We start from the raw sequence: 17,601 nt of genomic DNA, 5'->3' as shown, positions 1-17,601 counted from the left end.
AGTTTTACACTGTACCTCAGTACAAGTGACAATAATAAACTAATACCAATACCAATACCAATAGAGCCTCCTCCAGGAACAATTGTAAGAATGGTACACCCCTCCTCTCACCTCTCTACATTTACAATGGGCCAATAATGTGATTACTGTCACTGTGCAGAGGTCCTGATTTAGGATTCTTAGGGAATGACAAAAGACGAAGAGAATTCCTTATTCTGCGGGGAAATACCTAGTTTGAGGCTGAGAGATTGAAGTAACCTTAATGTAACAGCTGACACTTCCTTTTCTCTCCATCTCTCTATGCTATAAACAGAACCCTGCTCACCAATGTCCTGAGGCTCAATCTGTTGATGATCCAATGAGGCATGAGTTCCAATGACTGACTAGGCCCCCCTTCCTGGCTATAGTACCTCTATCACTAGTCCATCTGCCAACAGCTGCTGGTAACTGACCTGGTCACTTTTCACTGACCTCCAAGTCACAAGTACCTCCATGGTTAAGAACTCTTAAGGTAAAACACCGCTTGCCATAAAAAGCTGAAATTGCAGCTTCCCCTTTTATCTAAGATTAATTTTCATACTCCCCCACCTTCCCACACAGCTGAGCAAACAGGCTTCAACTCTGTCCCCCTTCTTCTGCCCACTATCAGTGTTGGCTGTTTGATACATTTTTTTATGTTATAAGATAATCATTTTGAAATATACTCCAGGTGGTCAAACACAATTTCAATAGCTACAATAAGGTTAGGCTTTTCACTTCAATAGTGGAGTTCAATAGTGGGAACAAGTTGGAAAAGAGCTCCAATGGAATTATATGTTCATAGTGGTGTTGGGTACATCCCAGTGTGGGAATAAAAACTTAAAAACCCTCCTCTGTTCATACACATAGCTTTGATGTGGCATCATCATCTCTCTCCCTCTCCCTCTCCCTCTCTCTTCTCACAGGCTTGGCTCTCCCATGTTGGGATACTGGACGGGCTTCTGGATAACAAACAATCCTGCTGCCCAACCGTGTTAATGTGGATAGAGTTAATCAGTTTTCCTAAACAACAGACTCAAGGAATTCTGATCTTTGGAGAAAACACAATCCCGTGACTTTGCTGGATGTGGGTCACCTATATGGATTGGGTGAAGCTGAAAGAAAATCACTGGAATGGGATGTGAATTGGAGGATTATAGCTAAAATGATTTGAGGTCTTTTAAGTAGCCCTTGGGGTAATCTTCTTGAAGTTCACCAACCTGTCTGTGCTACACCAACCGTGGAGCATACAGGCTTTTGATGGTTTGTTGGCTCCACACTGCATCATGGTATTTCTGGATTTTTTTATTTTTCAGATAAAGTCCAATTCTATGGGTCAAGTTGCTGACATAACTCAATGTTGGCGTCTGATCCAAAGTTTTTTACTACAGGAGGCATGACTCTATAAACTGGCTATTAAAAGCTTACTGGGGTTGTAAAATTCAACAAGGTGAATTTAACAGAAACAGTTATTTTCTCCAAATCATGGGTCACAATTTGGACAGTTCTAATGTAGAATGTGATAGTTCAAGAATGTAATTTGCCTGGTATGTCCCTACCTCTGTAACCTCTTCCAGTCCTCCACCCTTCTGTAAATATAGTCTTATGTACACCTCCTGCTCCCAACTGTCTTGCCATCAGTAGACATGACTTCAGCTGCCTAATATCTGCCTAATTGCTAGCTAGAACTCCTTCACTAGATCTCTCCAACTCCCTTAAGGCAGTGTTAAAGATTTACATCTTAATGTGGTCAGTCAAACTTTGATAGTTCCAGTGAATTATTCAAATGTTCCACTATGTCAAAACTGTGAAATAAAAGTTGTTCCACAGCATAATTTACTGCAATATATTTTGATCCCATTCTCTTGCTTTATTGTGGAACAAGAGAATAAGTGAATTGATTTGGAGTGTATTTTAAACAGGCCAACGACTATCTTGGCCAGTGGAGAAAGATGTTTCCATTTGTCCTTTACTCCTTGTTCACAGTGTACATACTCGGTCAGATTCAAAGAGGGCACGCCAGCAGCTCTACTTCATTAGGAGTTTGAGGAGATTTGGTATGTCACCAAAGGCTCTTGCAAATTTCTACAGTTGTACGGTGGAGAGCATTCTGACTGGTTGAATCACCGCCGGGTATGGAGGCTCTAATGTGCAGGATTGAAAGAGTCTGCAGAGGGTTGTAGACTCAGCCAGCTCCATCATGGGCACAACCCTCCTCACCATCTTCAAGAGGCGGTGCCTCAAGAAGGCGGCAGCCATCATTAAGGGCCCTCACCACCCGGGACATGACCTCTTCACGTTACTACCATCGGGGAGGAGGTACAGGAGCCAGAAGACCCACACTCAATGTTTCAGGAACAGCTTCTTCCCCTCCGTCATCAGATTTCTGAATGGTCCATGAACCCATGAACACTACCTCATTATTGTTCTTTGCACTATTTATTTATTTTTGTAACTTATAGTAATTTTTATGTCTTTATGTCTTGCGATGTACTGCTGCCACAAAACAACAAATTGTATGTCAGTGATAATAAACCTGATTCTGATTCTGATCCTGAGGTTCTTATGTTAATAACAGCACCAGGCTTAAACACCCCTTTTTTGAATTCCCTTTAGTCCGTTATAGGAGATTTACCATTTGATCCCAGATTAGTTTGGATAAATCCTGAAATATTTCTTCAACATTTAAATCAGCAATGGATAATTTTAGAAGGCACTGTATTCTGTATTTAGAAGGCACTGTGCACAACAGGGTAGATGTCAAGATATTTCCACTAGTGGAACATTCTCACTTAAGGGGACATAGTCACAAGATTAGGGGGTGATCATTTAAAACTGAGGTATGTTGGAACTTCTCAATAGAGGGATGTGAATCTCTGGATTTCTCTACTGCAGAGGGTTGTGGAAATGGCACAGAAGAGGAGATGAGGCTGGTATTGAATAATGAATGGTGAGGCAGGCTTGAGGGACCAAGTGGCCTGCTCCTGCTCCTATTTACTTGGTTCTTATAAATCCCAGTATTGTCCAATATAATGTGTTGATTCAGTGCATATACTGCATGACCAGGGCAATTGCATTTTAGCCATATGTACTAAGTTTTGTGAAGAACAATATACATCTAATACAGATATAAATGCATTTCACATACATATATTTATTACCAATCTGTAGCCAAGAAAGTAAGACACTCACAACAATCAAAAAACACTCTGATCTTCTTCTTACTGTTTTCACAACACACAAAACAGTAAAATTTTGCGTTCACCTGCCATATAAAAGTGAGTATTCAGATCACAGGGTTAACTGCATCATCTGATAGCTCATTCTTTCAATTTACTATTCGGAAATGCAATTATTCTCATCTGGATTCCTAATTAGCCACATGCAGCTAGTGGCTCATGTTTGGACAACACTGATGTATCACTTTATCAGATCACGAAGAGGTTCCAAAGTACTTCTTAATTAATTACTATTTTTGGAATCTGCAGAGTCGTTGCTGTTATGTAGGGCAGCAAGCATTCAAAACTAACAAATGAGGATGGTGTCATCATCAAATATTTGCACTTACATCGTACATAAAATGCAGAGAAACATCCCAAGCAAATTCACAGAACTGAAAAAAGTACATATTGACACTGCGGCAAAAGAAGAGGTTGGAGTGTGACAGGAGCTGGCTGGCAGGGTTTCAGACGAGCTTATGGGGCAGATGGACACAGAAAGCAGTGGAATAGCCACATCTGGAGCTAACAGCTGCATTGATGGGGTTATTGTAGAAGCAGGACAGCAGCCAGCATTCATGATGCCAAAGATGAGCATGGAAACTGAACTCAGCTTTGAATAGAATTCCAAGATTGTCAGCGGTCCGATTGCAGAAATGACACACAGGAAAATCTGATGGTTTTACCATTGTGGAAAGAAGTTGTTGATATTCCCATCCTTAAAAAGGAGAGATATACTAGTTATAGCGAACAGTGCGGCAGTTCATCTGAGGAGGAATGTGGTGGGTCTGGCTGTTAATATTTTCTTGGTTGCAGGGGCAAAAATGATAAAGTTGGAGGCTAACAAAGAAGACATAAAAATACCCCACAATGTTTTTCTGTTGACTTCATTCAAGTGCCTGCCTTGGCTCAATTGATGACCTCAGTTGTGGGCATGCTATGTTGGCGCCAGAAGCGTGGCGACACTTGCGGGCTGCCCCCAGAACGCTCTACGCAAAAGATGCATTTCACTGAGTGTTTTGATGTACATGTGACTAATAAAGATATCTTATCTTATCTTATCTTATATTCTGGGTCTGAGTCCCCTTCTTTTAAATTGGTAAATTGGTTTATTATTGTTACATGTACTTAGGTACAATGAAAAGCTTTGTTTTGAACGCCATCCATACAGATCATTTCATTACAGGTGTGCATTGAGGTAGTACAAGGGAAAACAATAACAGAATCCAGAATAAGGTGTTACAGTTACAAAGAAAGTGCAGTGCAGGTAGACAATAAGGTGCAAGGTCATAACGAGGAAGATTGTAAAGTCAATAGTCTACCTTATCGTACTAGGGGACAGTTCAATAGTCTTATAACCGTGGGATAGAAGTTGTCTTTGAGCCTGGTGGTACATGCTTTCAGGTTTTTGTACCTTCAGCTTCATGCGAAGTGGGAGAAGAGAGAATGTCTGGGGTGGGTGGGGTCTTTGGTTATGTTGGCTGCTTTACCGAGGCAGTGAGAAACCTTGAGTGGGAAGAATAAAATTGGATTAGTGTAAATGGGTGCTTGATAGTTTGCATAGACCTGATGAGTCAAAGGGCCTGTTACCATATTGTCTGTCTCTGTGAGTACATAATCTAGGTTGATACTTCTGTAAAGCACCAAAAGAGTGATATACTTAATCACTTTTACAACCCTTTTTTTCTATTTCTTTCTCTCCTTCTCTCTCTGGCAGATTCTATGTGTGACTGTTGAGTTGCCTCTGCATTGTCTATGCACTAAAGTTTTACAAAGCTTGAATAAAAGTGACATGACTATAAAGTGAAATATTTTTTGCTTTGGCTGCCAGCAGAGATTCAATTTGTCATTGCAAGGTGTCATTTTGGTTCAAGAAATAACAAATCTTCTGACATAGAGAAAGGAACAACTTCTTCAGCTGCTGACATTGCATAACCAGTCTTCCCAAAATAGCCAGTGACACCCGCCCAGGGAAGTATGTTTTCATCACTCACTCTCCATCATCTGCAATGACCAATGTGTTCAGCTCAAAATTTATGTCAGTTAACAGCTATGATGGCAAGTTTTTATAGGGCCACTGTAGGCCGACTAGAATCTAAATGAAATATGGTCTGGTACCTGGGATTAAAAGGAAAGCTTAAAAGGAAAACAGAAATGCAGATATAACTGGACTTTTATCCCCCACCTTTATTACTTTCATTGCATTGTCAAGCGTTGTCACAGTTGCCTCGGGGATGGGGAGAAACTGAGGTAAAAGGAGCAGGTGATTCAACCATGACAGTAAACTGCGAAGCATATAGACGTTGCAAGCTGCTGATCATCTCAGCACCTTCCAGGGAAGGGGAGCACACACTTGAATGAAACTGTCCTCTAAACAAGTAGAGAGGACAATGTTTATCCAGAGTGAAAACAAACAGGGAAGTGGATGTAATGCTGTCCAATTGGATTTTATTTTCTCCTTCCTCCTAGGCATTGGCTGTTCTTGGTCAAGATCCTGTGCAGCCTGTTAGCTCTCCAGCACCTTACACAAGTGGATATTTAGTGTTCATGGTTAAGTACATTCTGCCAATATGTTCAGATGACCGGAGAAACAAAGGACTGCAGATGCTGGAATCTAGATGATAAACATGATCATGCTGGAGGAACTCAGCAGGCCAGGCAGCATCTGTGGAGAAAGGCAGGCAGTCAATGTTTCAGGTCAGGACTGGTAGGATTGGAGAATTGAAAATCATAGTATTATGAAAAATTTAGAAGATAGAACATAGAACATAGAAGAGTACAGCACAGGAACAGGTTCTTCAGCCCACTATGTTGTTCCGAACTGATTAAACTTATGACACCTAATCCCTTCTGTCTGCACATGGTCCCTATCCTTCCGTTTTCTGCATATAGATGTGCCTATCTAAGAACCTCTTAAACAACTCTGTTGTATCTCCCTCCACCACCACCCCGGCAGCTCATTCCAGGCACCCACCACTCTCTGTGTCATAAACCTGCCCCACACGTCTTCTTTGAACTTTCTCCCTCTCACTGTAAATGCATACCTTCTAGTATTAGACATTTCAACCCTGAGAAAAAAGATACCAGCTGTCTAGTCTATTTATTCCTCTCCTAATTTTACAACCTTCTATCAAGTCTCCCCTCAAACTTCGCCACTCTAGAGAAAAGAACCTCAGTTTATCCAGCCTTATAGCACGTGCCCTCTAATCCAGGCAGGATCCTAGTAAACCTCTTCTGCACCCTCTCCAAAGCCTCCAAATCCTTCCTATAATGGGGTGCCTAGAATTGAATACAATACTGCAGATGTGGCCTAACCAGAGTTTTATAAAGCTCCAACATAACTTCTTGGCTCTTGAACTCTTGATTTATGACATAGAAAGAGCCTATTCAGAGCTGCACAGCTAAGCCCACCTTCCAGCATTGGAACTGGAGTACTGCAGTTTATGGCTCTTTAAATCCACACCCAAGTCCAGTTTAAATGTTCTAGTTCTATTCTCGCCAGCCAGAGGAACCAACATCTCAGCATCCAACCTGTCAATCATTCTCAGAAGTTTATATGCCTTAATGAGTCATAGAGTCATGCAAGACATGTAAAAGCTGTGAAATGTGGGTCAGAGTTGCAGAAAAAGCAGTGTCAATGGAGACAAAAAACTGAGTTAAGATTACAGATGGATAACCTAGAGGAGATTCATGAGAATATTTTCAGTTCTTGAAAATTGTAGAAATGAGGAAAAATTGAATAAGTTTGGGTTGTTTTATTTTGGAAGTTTAGAGATGGAAGGGACCTATTTCCTGTAGCAGAAGGCTCAAAACCTTGAGGTCATAAATATAAAATAACTGGTGGATGGATTAGAGGGGAAGTCTCTACTTCCTGAGGAAGTAGAGAAGCTGGTGAGCTTTCTTGGCCGTGGCATCTGTGTGGTTGGACCAGGACAGGCTATTGGTGATGTTTACTTCCAGGAACTTGAAGCTTTCAACCCTCTTGACTTCAGCACCATTGATGTAAACAGGAGAATGTGCACCAAAAACCTGTTGAAAATCTAGATATAATACATCTCGTGGTACACTCTTTTCTACCCTGCTGATACTTCCCTTGATTTCCCCTTTATAAAACAATGTTGACTCTGTCCTGTTACTGTCCAGCATTTTGCTAATATCATATTTTAGGCCAATCTGCTAGGACTGTTCCAGAATCCAAAGAAATCTGGAAGATAATTGTTAATGCATGCACTATCTCTGGGTTACCTTTTTAAGAACCCTGGGTTGCAATCTCTCTTGCACAGAGGATGTATTCAGTTTTATTCCCCATAAGATTATTTTGACATCATCACTGTCATTAAATTTCCAAGTCTTCTTCATTTCTCTTGCATTGACTGTGTCTTCTGTGGTGAAACCAGGTGCAAAATATTTGTTCTGCTATCATTGTCTCTATGGGACCCATATTGTTATTTGTCATTCTCTTTTATATAGCTGTGGAAGTTTTTAAATTCCTCTAATATACTCTCAAAATCCTTCATCCTCTTTATCAACTTTTTAACTTATTGTTTGTTGTTGCTTGAAACTTTCCCAATCCTCAGGGTTTTAACTCTTCTTAGCAATATTACAAGCCTCTTCCTTTAATTTAATACAATCTCTAACCTCTTCAGGCAGTTACTGGTAGATTATTTTTCCTCCTGTATTTTTGCAATGCATTTGTTGAGTATTTTGAAGTATTTCTTTAAACGTTTTCCTTTATTTATCTATTGACATATCTTTTAATCCAATTTCTTAATTTACTTCAGCCAATACCCTGCATGATTGGGTTTATTTAAATTTACAACTGATCTGTGCCTCACTGTCTCTGTGCATACATAATTCTTACATGCCACAATCACTTAGAGGATCAATTACTAAAACATTATTAATTAAATCTGGCTCACTACACAGGATAAAGTCCAAGATAGCCTGTTTCATAATAGGTTCCATAGTATACTGTCAGAACATGCATGGAAGACTATACCGTGAGCACATAAAATTGGAGAGAGCAGAAAGGAGAACAGATTACGGTGAAAAATGCTGAGATCTTTGAATTGGATGCCGTGAAGATGTATCTGCACTTAATTGCCTAGACGTAAGGAGTGTTTTCACAGCGGAGGATACGTGCTGGATAAAGCCACATACTTTACTGACATAATGGTAACCAAATTATTGATAAGATGTGATCAAATTTATCTCACCAATCTGTGTGCCAAAACACATCGTTCACATGACTTTACTTAATTCAATGCAAATGTTAGTGCACACTAACAATGGAAACACAGGGTTTTCATAGTTGATGCACTGAGGCACAAAAGCAATCTAAGGCTTGTGAGAGAGAGAAAGCGAAAGAGATGTACTGTATGTTGGTGGGAGCTCAACTTCAAACATCACTCCTACAAGAAACAAGTGGATCTGTTCATTATCGACACAAGTACATTGGCAGGACCTGAGCTCAATAAATACCGCTGGTACATGCATTATCAATCACATAACACTAGTGTAGCTTATTATCTGTCTTAGTGTTGTAAGCTCACACTTTATTATTAATGTGCAACAACTTTGCACAGACAGTTAAAGCTAACTGCTTTTACCATATTGATGTCAGTTTGAATCATGAATCCTTTAAGATTTTAAGTATTGTTCCAAAAAACTGTCCTGCATACACTGTATGAATCATCCATCAAACTGTTTTTGCTAATTTGATTTGTCCATGCTGGATGAAGATTAAAGTCTTTGATGGTTTTGCTTTACTTTTGATACAGGCTTCTCTTACTTGGTTATTTTTTTTCTATAGGAGCTGTAAACCACTCCAAAATAGTTTGTTTCACCTCTTGTTATCGCTTAACCCCACTCACACTTACTTAGCCAAAAGTCATACCCATCTTTTGCAGTTGAGTCATAGAACCATAAAAGTTGTGGAGTCATAGATCCATAGAGTCATAGATCTATTGTCACACAGCACCCAAACAGTCCCTTGGATTACTAGCTGTCTGGATGGTATTGAACATTGTTAGAGCTGCACTCCTCTAGTCAAGTGTAGACTATTCCATCACACTCCTTTTTTTTCAATCTTTTTATTAGTTTTCAAATTAATACAGATTGATATATAGCATCAATATTTATACATGTAATACAAAGAGATCAGGATAACAATCATAGCATATATAATCATAAAGAACAATAAAATATAAAAAAATCTGTAGATCCAACGATCTCTTAGTTAATGAATATAATATAAAAGATAGGAAAGAAAAAAAATTATTATATAGATTTAAGAAAAAACCCAAATCAATAAAAAAAATTATGAACAATATAAACTAAACAAAAAAAAACTTTAAAAAAAAACAAACAACAAAAAAAGAAAAAAAAACTGGGCTAAAATTTCTCAGTAGAAACAGAGCAATATTATGTCGTCAAGTCCATTCCTCCAAGTTGGAAAATCATTGAAAGGGGATCTACATCATGTGAAAATATTCAATAAATGGACTCCAAATATCTTCAAATTTAAGCGTAGGATCAATAGTACCACTCCTAATTTTTTCCAAGTTTAAACATGATATAGTTTGAGAAAACTATTCCATCACACTCCTGATTTATGCTCTGTACATAGAGGAAGGTCTCTAGGGAGTCATGAGGGGAGCCACTCACCACAAGATACCCACCCTCTGACCTGATCTTGTGACCACAGTATGTATGTGGCTAGTCCAGCCAAGTTTCTGGTCAATGGTGACTTACAGATCTTTCTGTATGCAGAAATGGATTGCTTTATTACAATAGAGTTGTGAATGAAACTGAAGATTGTGCAATCAACAGGGAACATTCCCACTTCTGACCTTATGATCGAAAGGAAGGTCATTGATGAAGCAGCTGAAGATATTGGTCCTAAGACACCACCCTGTGGAATTCCTGCAGTGATATCCACGGGCCAGGATGATTGACCTTCAACAATCGCAACCATTTTTCTTTGTGTGAGGTACGACTCCAACCACTGGTGTGTTTTCCCCTTGATACCCATTGGCAGAGCTTATACTCAGTCAAACTCAGCCTTGATATCAAAGTCACTCTCACCTCACCTCTGGAATTCAGCTCTTTGATCCATGTCTGGATCAAGGCTGTGGTGTGGTCTAGAGACCAGTGGTCCTGGTGAATCCATGAACATACCCTTGTGCCTGTTTCTTTTACCCAAGAACTCCCTCCTGCAACTGCACAGGTATCTAAACCATAAGAAATGGAATTAGATCCAACATTGGTCCCTCCTCCACTGTAGGAGTTTGAGCTCAGACACTGGTACTCCATAGACAATAGAGAATGGTCATAATATACAGCCTGACCTGCAGAGTGTTTCCAACATTTTCTGTATTTATACCTCAGTTGATGATCACCTTAAATTGCATAGACTTCTTTCCACGCTCCCTCCTCTGTGTACTTAGATTAAGGTGTAGAGTTGTGTGATTCAAAGTCACAAGTAGCACAGGGTAGACTGTTGTGACCCTGATATATGATTAAATTGCTCAAAATGGAGAGCCTTAGTGGAATAAAAATGGTGCTCTGCTACTGAGTGTTTGACTCCCAGATCTTCAAGACTCAATGAGGGTTGAGTATTATTTCCATTCCTAATTCTTCGTGGCAGAAATCTCCCAATGAAAAAAGACTTGTTTTTAGAGTCATAGAGTTATCCAGCACAGAAACAGGCCCTTTGGCCCAAGTCATCCCTGCTGACCAAGGTGTCTATCCCAGCTAGTCCCATTTGCCTGCTTTTGGCCCCTATCTCTCTAAACTTTTTCTATCTGTGTACTTGTCTAAATTTTAAACGTTATAATTGTACCTGGCCCTACCACTTCCTCCGACCTTTCTCCAGCCTCCAATGATTTACAGCCAATGGAATACTTTTCAGGTGTTGTCAAATGTGAACCATCCAGTTTGTGATCGGTTAATCTGCCTGTTTGACAACATTAAGTTGAGGTATAGATATCAGCTGGAAGAATATTCTTGGTTTGCTTTAAATTGAGTCCTGAGATCTTTTCCATTCCCTGGAGAGGGTGGATGAAGCTTTGGTTTAATATTTCATCTGAAAGATGGCATCTTGAACACTGCAGCACTCCCTCAGTACTGCACTGGATAGATATTTACACTGTAGAGGTGCTTCTGACTCAATGAAGAGAGTGCCACTCCAGCAGCCTAATGACTGACACTAGCAAACATAGTAACACTAACAGCTCACTATAAACAGAAGATGACAGCCTTGTGAAATTCAGCAAAGTCAAACTCATACAGCATTTCTTCTTGATCATTCTTCAGGAGGTGTGTATCATTGGCAATGCCTGTACCATCCACAGCTGCCCTGGAGGAGGGGGAGGTGAGCCTGCTTTTGGAACAGCTGCAGATTTTGTGGTGTGGGAGTTCCCAAGGTGCAGAGGTAATCTGTACAGGGATTGGAGCTCATGCTTAGGAGTATTTGTTTGTACCTTTGATAGGACAGAAACTGTGATCACACTTTCCTATTGAGGTATATATGGCACAAGAATTTCCTCTTAACCTTACCCCCAAGGCTAGTGGGTCATATGTTCGAATTTATGCTGAGGTATTGAAACAGAAGCCTGGATCGAAGCCAGAAGGTTGTTGGGACCCAGACCAACATTCCAGCACAATGCTGTGGGAGTCCAACATTGCTCAAGGTGCCGTCTTTCACAGCCAACACTGCATGTGGCTCTGCATGTGGGTATAAAAGAATCCACTCTTCTACCTAACTTCCTAACATGTTTTGAAATGGATTTTTATGTAATTTGTCAACAATACTCAAACATCAAGTCTTAATATTTTGGAAACTGAAAATAAGATTGTCATCACCTCTGCTAATGCTTTGTTGTCAAGGTGAACAGTGTGTTTATTAAATTTGGGTCATTACTTAATGTGGACAAAATTGTTCAGAAGCAAGTTATTTATGAACATTTTTAATTGACGTATATTCAAAAGAAGGCACTGATAGAAACAAAAGCTATTCCATCCCAAGATCAGTAGTGGTGAAAATGCCGGTGAAATAACAGAAATCTCTGTTCTTAAGGAAGTCATAGGGTCATAGAGTCATAGAGATACAGCAGGGAAACAGGCCCTTCAGCCCAACTGATCCATGCTGACCAAGGTTATCATCTAAACTAGTTCCATTTGCCTGTGTTTGGCCTATATCCCTCTAATCCTTTCCTATCCATGTACCTGTCCAAATACCATTTAAACATTGTTAATTAACCTGCCTCAGCCACTCCCTCAGGCAGCTCATTCCATGTGTGTCCACCCTCTGGATGAAAAAGTTACCCCTCCTATTAAATCTCTCCCCTCTGTGCGCATTCACCCTATCTATGTCCCTCATGATTTTATACACCTCTATAAGATCATCCCTCATTCTCCTACGCTCCAATGAAAAATGTCCCAACTTGCTCAACGTCTTTCTATACCTCAGTACCTTGAGCCCCGGCAACATCCTCATAAATCTCCTCTGCATTCTTTCCAGTTTAATGGCATTTTTCAAAACTGAACACAATATTCCAAATGTGGCCTCACCAACATAACATCCTAACTTCTATACTCAATGAAGTGGTAGCAAGGAATAGGAGTCTCTCTGTACTGATGGATATGGAACTAAGTGCTCCGCAGAAATGATGGACAATGAAATGGGAGCCTCTCAATACTGATGGACATGAAGTTTCTCTGTACCAATGGACTTAGAACTAGGTGTTCCTCAATATTGATGGCCGTAGAATGAGGAGTTCCTCAGTACTGATAGACATGGAACTAGGAACTTTTCTATACTAATAGACACAGAACTAGAAATCCTTGACCCAATCCTTGACCCAGAAGAAGGTGGAGCAAGGAGCTCCTTGACATTCTTGAATAGAATTAGGGGTTCCTCGATACCAATGAATGTAGAACCAGGAGCTCCTTGATACTGTTAAAGGTGGAACCATGAACTGATCAGTAATGACAATAATGCTTTGGAGTATTAATTGGAACAATAAATTGGATGAATGGCATTTTGCTGTATCTGTGATGCCTCTAGAGTGAGGCTTAAACCCACAGCTTCCCAACTCGGTGACAGAAAGGTAGAGCGGAGCAATGGTTGACAAAATGCATTGGATTATGGTGGGAATAGGAGTCATCACATGAAAGAAAGAAAATAGAGCAAGGAGTTGGGGATAAGTCTGGCAGTGCACAGCAAGGAAGACATGTTGAAACTGAAGCTGTATGCCAAATCCATTAGCAAATGTGAACTGTAGTGTTAACGTTCCTATAAAACTAATGAAATCTTTTCAGTCCTCTCATTCCTGGCTTTCATTTCTCCCCCATTAATCATTCCATGCCACTTGCAGTCTTGACTGTCAGAAAAATGTAATTCCTGGACAAAAAACCTGAAATGTTAATATTTAGTGTCAAGAGGAATGAAAATAATTCAATTGGCACTAATTGCAGAAAGTTTCTGAAAGGAAGTTGTGAGGCTGTAATTTTTTATGCTTTGTGCTCCATACAATGTGCCTCCTTGTTCCAGGTATTTATTCTGAAGATTTCATAATCATCTGCTTACATAGGACGGTCAAATGGGGAGACTTCAATCAACTCTTGCTGCTACACAAAGTCTTGCAGCTCAGGTAGATTATCAAGAATATTGACCCACTGTTGTCATAGTTTCCTGATTCCTTTGTTCCTTTGTTGACAGCTCTGGAAGGTAAGCCTGGATTTGATGACAAGTTTCTTCAGCACACATTTGCATGCATGCACACACGCACACACACACACACACACATGCGCACACACACACGCGCGCACTCACACACATGCAGACACACAGATGTGCACACACACACAGATGCACGCGCACACACATGTGTACGCACCCCCCCCCCCTCCCCACACACACACACACACACATACAGGAGGCTTTACAAAGTCCTCCCAATTTTTCCCAGTTAGAAAGAGGGATTCCAGGAGAAGGATGAAGCATCCCTGGTTAACAAAGGAGGTCAAGCAAACTATTAAATCGAAGGTTAGAACATACAAAGTGGCAAGGGTTAGTGGTAACTCAGAGGACTGGGAATTTTACTTCAAACTATCAGTGAGGGACTAAAAAGTTAATAAGGAGGAGGAGAACTGATTATTAGAGAAAACCAGCAAGTAATATCAAGAACAGCAGCTCCAGTGGATATTTAAGAGGAAGAAGATAGCTGGGTAAGTATCAACCTGCAGAGGGCGATACTGGGGAAATAATTACGGGAAACAAGAAAAGGATTGAAAAGTCAATACTCTTTATCAATCTTCATGGTGGATGAACCTGAAAATATCCCTAACATAAAGGATAGGAAAGCATCAAACAGCATGGAAGATCTTTTAACAACCACTATCACAAGGCACAAGCTTTTGAAAGAGCTAATGGCATCAGAGGCAGACAAGTCATCATGTCCTGATGGCCTGCACTTAAGGGTTTTGAAGGAAAAAGTTATGGAGATAGAACATAGAACAGTACAGCACAGGAACAGACCCTTCAACCCACAATGTCTGCACCAAACATGATGCCGAATTAAACTAAATCTCTACCGCCAGTAAAGGATCCATATCCCCCACCAGGTAATGGGGCCATCACTTTTTCGAAACTCACTGAGTTCCAGGAGGGCACCAAGGAATCAGAATTCCACCAATATGACTCCATTGTTCAAGAAGGGAGGAAGACAAAAGGTGGGTAGTTATCAGTCTCTTGGCTTAACGTCGGTTGTTGGCAAGATACTGAAGTCTACAATCAAGGAACAAATACAGCTGGTCACTCGAGCAGGTCACTTAGGTGGAGTAGGTCAGTGCCCACATTGATGCCAGCCAATGCTCTGGATTGGTGCTGAGTACATTGTTAATAAGTATACTAGTTCAATTCCTACAGCACTTCTAACCACTAGGTCCATACTGACTACATTGCCAACCAGTCACTGGGTGAGAGCCAACTACACAACCAACTAGTGTACATGGTCAAAAGCTAATACATTGCTACCCAGTGCACTGGGTCAGTACCACATTCCAGTTTCTCCGTGGCTTCTTTCAAAGTTCTTAGAATCCAACTCTGCTCCTGTTCACCTTGTCCAAGTGTTTCTGTACATGTTGATAGAGAGGCCTTCTGTCTCTCAGCCGGTTGTTTCCTTCTTCACCACCTTTCATTGGAATTTGTGTTAACCACATCATTCACTTGTTGATTAGCAGTCTAATCCCTGTTATTTACAGCCAACTGGTTAATATTAACAGTTTACATGCAAGAGAAATGTAATTGTACGGATTATACAAACCATCACTGATATCACCAAGAATTATCTGATTCGGCACTGCTATGTTAACTTTTGACCTACTGAAACATTTCTGGAGTTCATTTACCAAGCGTGCATGTATGTGTTTGTGCACACATATTTTTAAGATATCTTTATTAGTCACATATACATCGAAACACACAGTGAAATACATCTTTCGCGTAGAGTGTTCTGGGGGCAGCCCACAAGTGTCACCACAATTCCGGCGCCAACATAGCATGCCAACAACTTCCTAACCCGTATGCCTTTGGAATCTGGGAGGAAACCGCAGCACCCAGAGGAAACCCACGCAGTCACGGGGACAACGTACAAACTCTTTACAGACAGCGGCTGCAATTGAACCTGGGTCACTGGCACTGTAATAGCATTATGCTAACTGCTCCTCTACTGCGCCTGCCCCTGAAAATGGGACTTGAACTCACAACTGTGAATCAGTGGTTCAGAAGTGGCTGCTAGTCCAGTAACAACCATTACACTACCATATCCCCAATTTTATTTGTGTTTGGATACATTTGCATTTGCATGTACATATACCGGACAGGCACGGTAGTGTAGCGGTTAGCGTAACGCTTTACAGTGCCAGTGACCCGGGTTCAAATCTGGCCGCTGTCTGTAAGGAGTTTGTACATTCTCCCCGTGTCTGCGTGGGTTTCCTCCGGGTGCTCCAGTTTCCTCCCACATTCCAAAGACGTACAGGTTAGGAGCTGTGGGCATGCTATGTTGGCGCCGGAAGTGTGGTGACACTTGCGGGCTGCCCCCAGAACACTACACAAAAAGATGTATTTCACTGTGTGTTTCGATGTACATGTGACTAATAAAGGTATCATCTTATTTGCAAGTGTAAACACTTGTATCTGTGAGTACATGCATGCGTGTGCATGCATGTGTTTTCCTTTGCATTTGCGTGGCTTTATGGTGATGTTGCCAAAACCTGATAAAGATAGACTAACAGAAATCTGAGACACTTTGGTCAGCAGAATATAACTATATGTGAAAGAACATTGAGGTTCCAATAAACGGCTCCTGTAGTTATAATCTCACCACCCCAACATCTCTATTTATCGTCCTTAGGTGTCACTTCACAGTCGAGGATGCATTTATTCTGATCCATCCTATGTAACCCGTGCTTCAAGAGCAGGAACAATTGAATGACTGGATCAGCTAATAAGTGAAGCAAGGCAGGATTTTGGAAGTGATTTATGCAGCTATTGTCTGTATTTCTTCAGGGACATTGAGATGCTGAGGAACAGAAGCTGGCAGCGAGGTGGGGTGGGGAGGGGATTTGGAAATGGAACAAAGATGAGAGTGAAGCAGACAGCACCAAAAAAATGAAACAACAAAATGAAACTTTCAATAACCTTCCCTGACTCACTAACAGTTAACACAGCACTCTATTATAGAAACAAATCATAGGGTCAGGTTTGGCACTGGCTCTAATTCAGGAGTTGTATCGTTATTCAAATCTTTTTGGTGCCTGAGCAATAAATTCCCATTTAGCCAATACAGTTGAACCAGAAGTTACTTGAAGTTTTGAGGGGAAATCCTTACAGTGGGTTACAACTAATCCTTGCCACTTTGTATGTTCTAACCCTTGATTTAATAGTTTGCTTGACCTCCTTTGTTAACCAGGGATGCTTCATCCTTCTCCTGGAATCCCTCTTTCTAACTGGGAAAAATTGGGAGGACCTTGGAAGACCAACTTGCAGGGGACACCTTGCTTTGTCTAGATTTGATGCCTGGGTCAATGCCGTCTGGTCTGTCTTATTTTATCTTTTTCTGTTTCAGTGTGATGAATTGTACTGAAGTTGTTAGGAGGATGTTCCATAAGTCACTTCAAATTAAATAAATGTGTCACGAATCTTCTAAAGAGTCATTTTGCTCACTGGTACAGTTAAAAAGCCTTTATCTGAAGGTGTGAGATGTTTATATGTTATTGATGGACTCAACTGACAGGAAAGATAAGTTGAAAACCTCTGTGAATGGTTTATGGTGCATTTTTGGGAACAGAGAAGTGTGTA

Source organism: Pristis pectinata, chromosome 8 (assembly GCF_009764475.1).
Source record: "Pristis pectinata isolate sPriPec2 chromosome 8, sPriPec2.1.pri, whole genome shotgun sequence".
NCBI lineage: Eukaryota > Metazoa > Chordata > Chondrichthyes > Rhinopristiformes > Pristidae > Pristis > Pristis pectinata.
The sequence above is the reverse complement of the archived record's forward strand: the minus strand, read 5'-3'. Positions refer to the sequence as shown.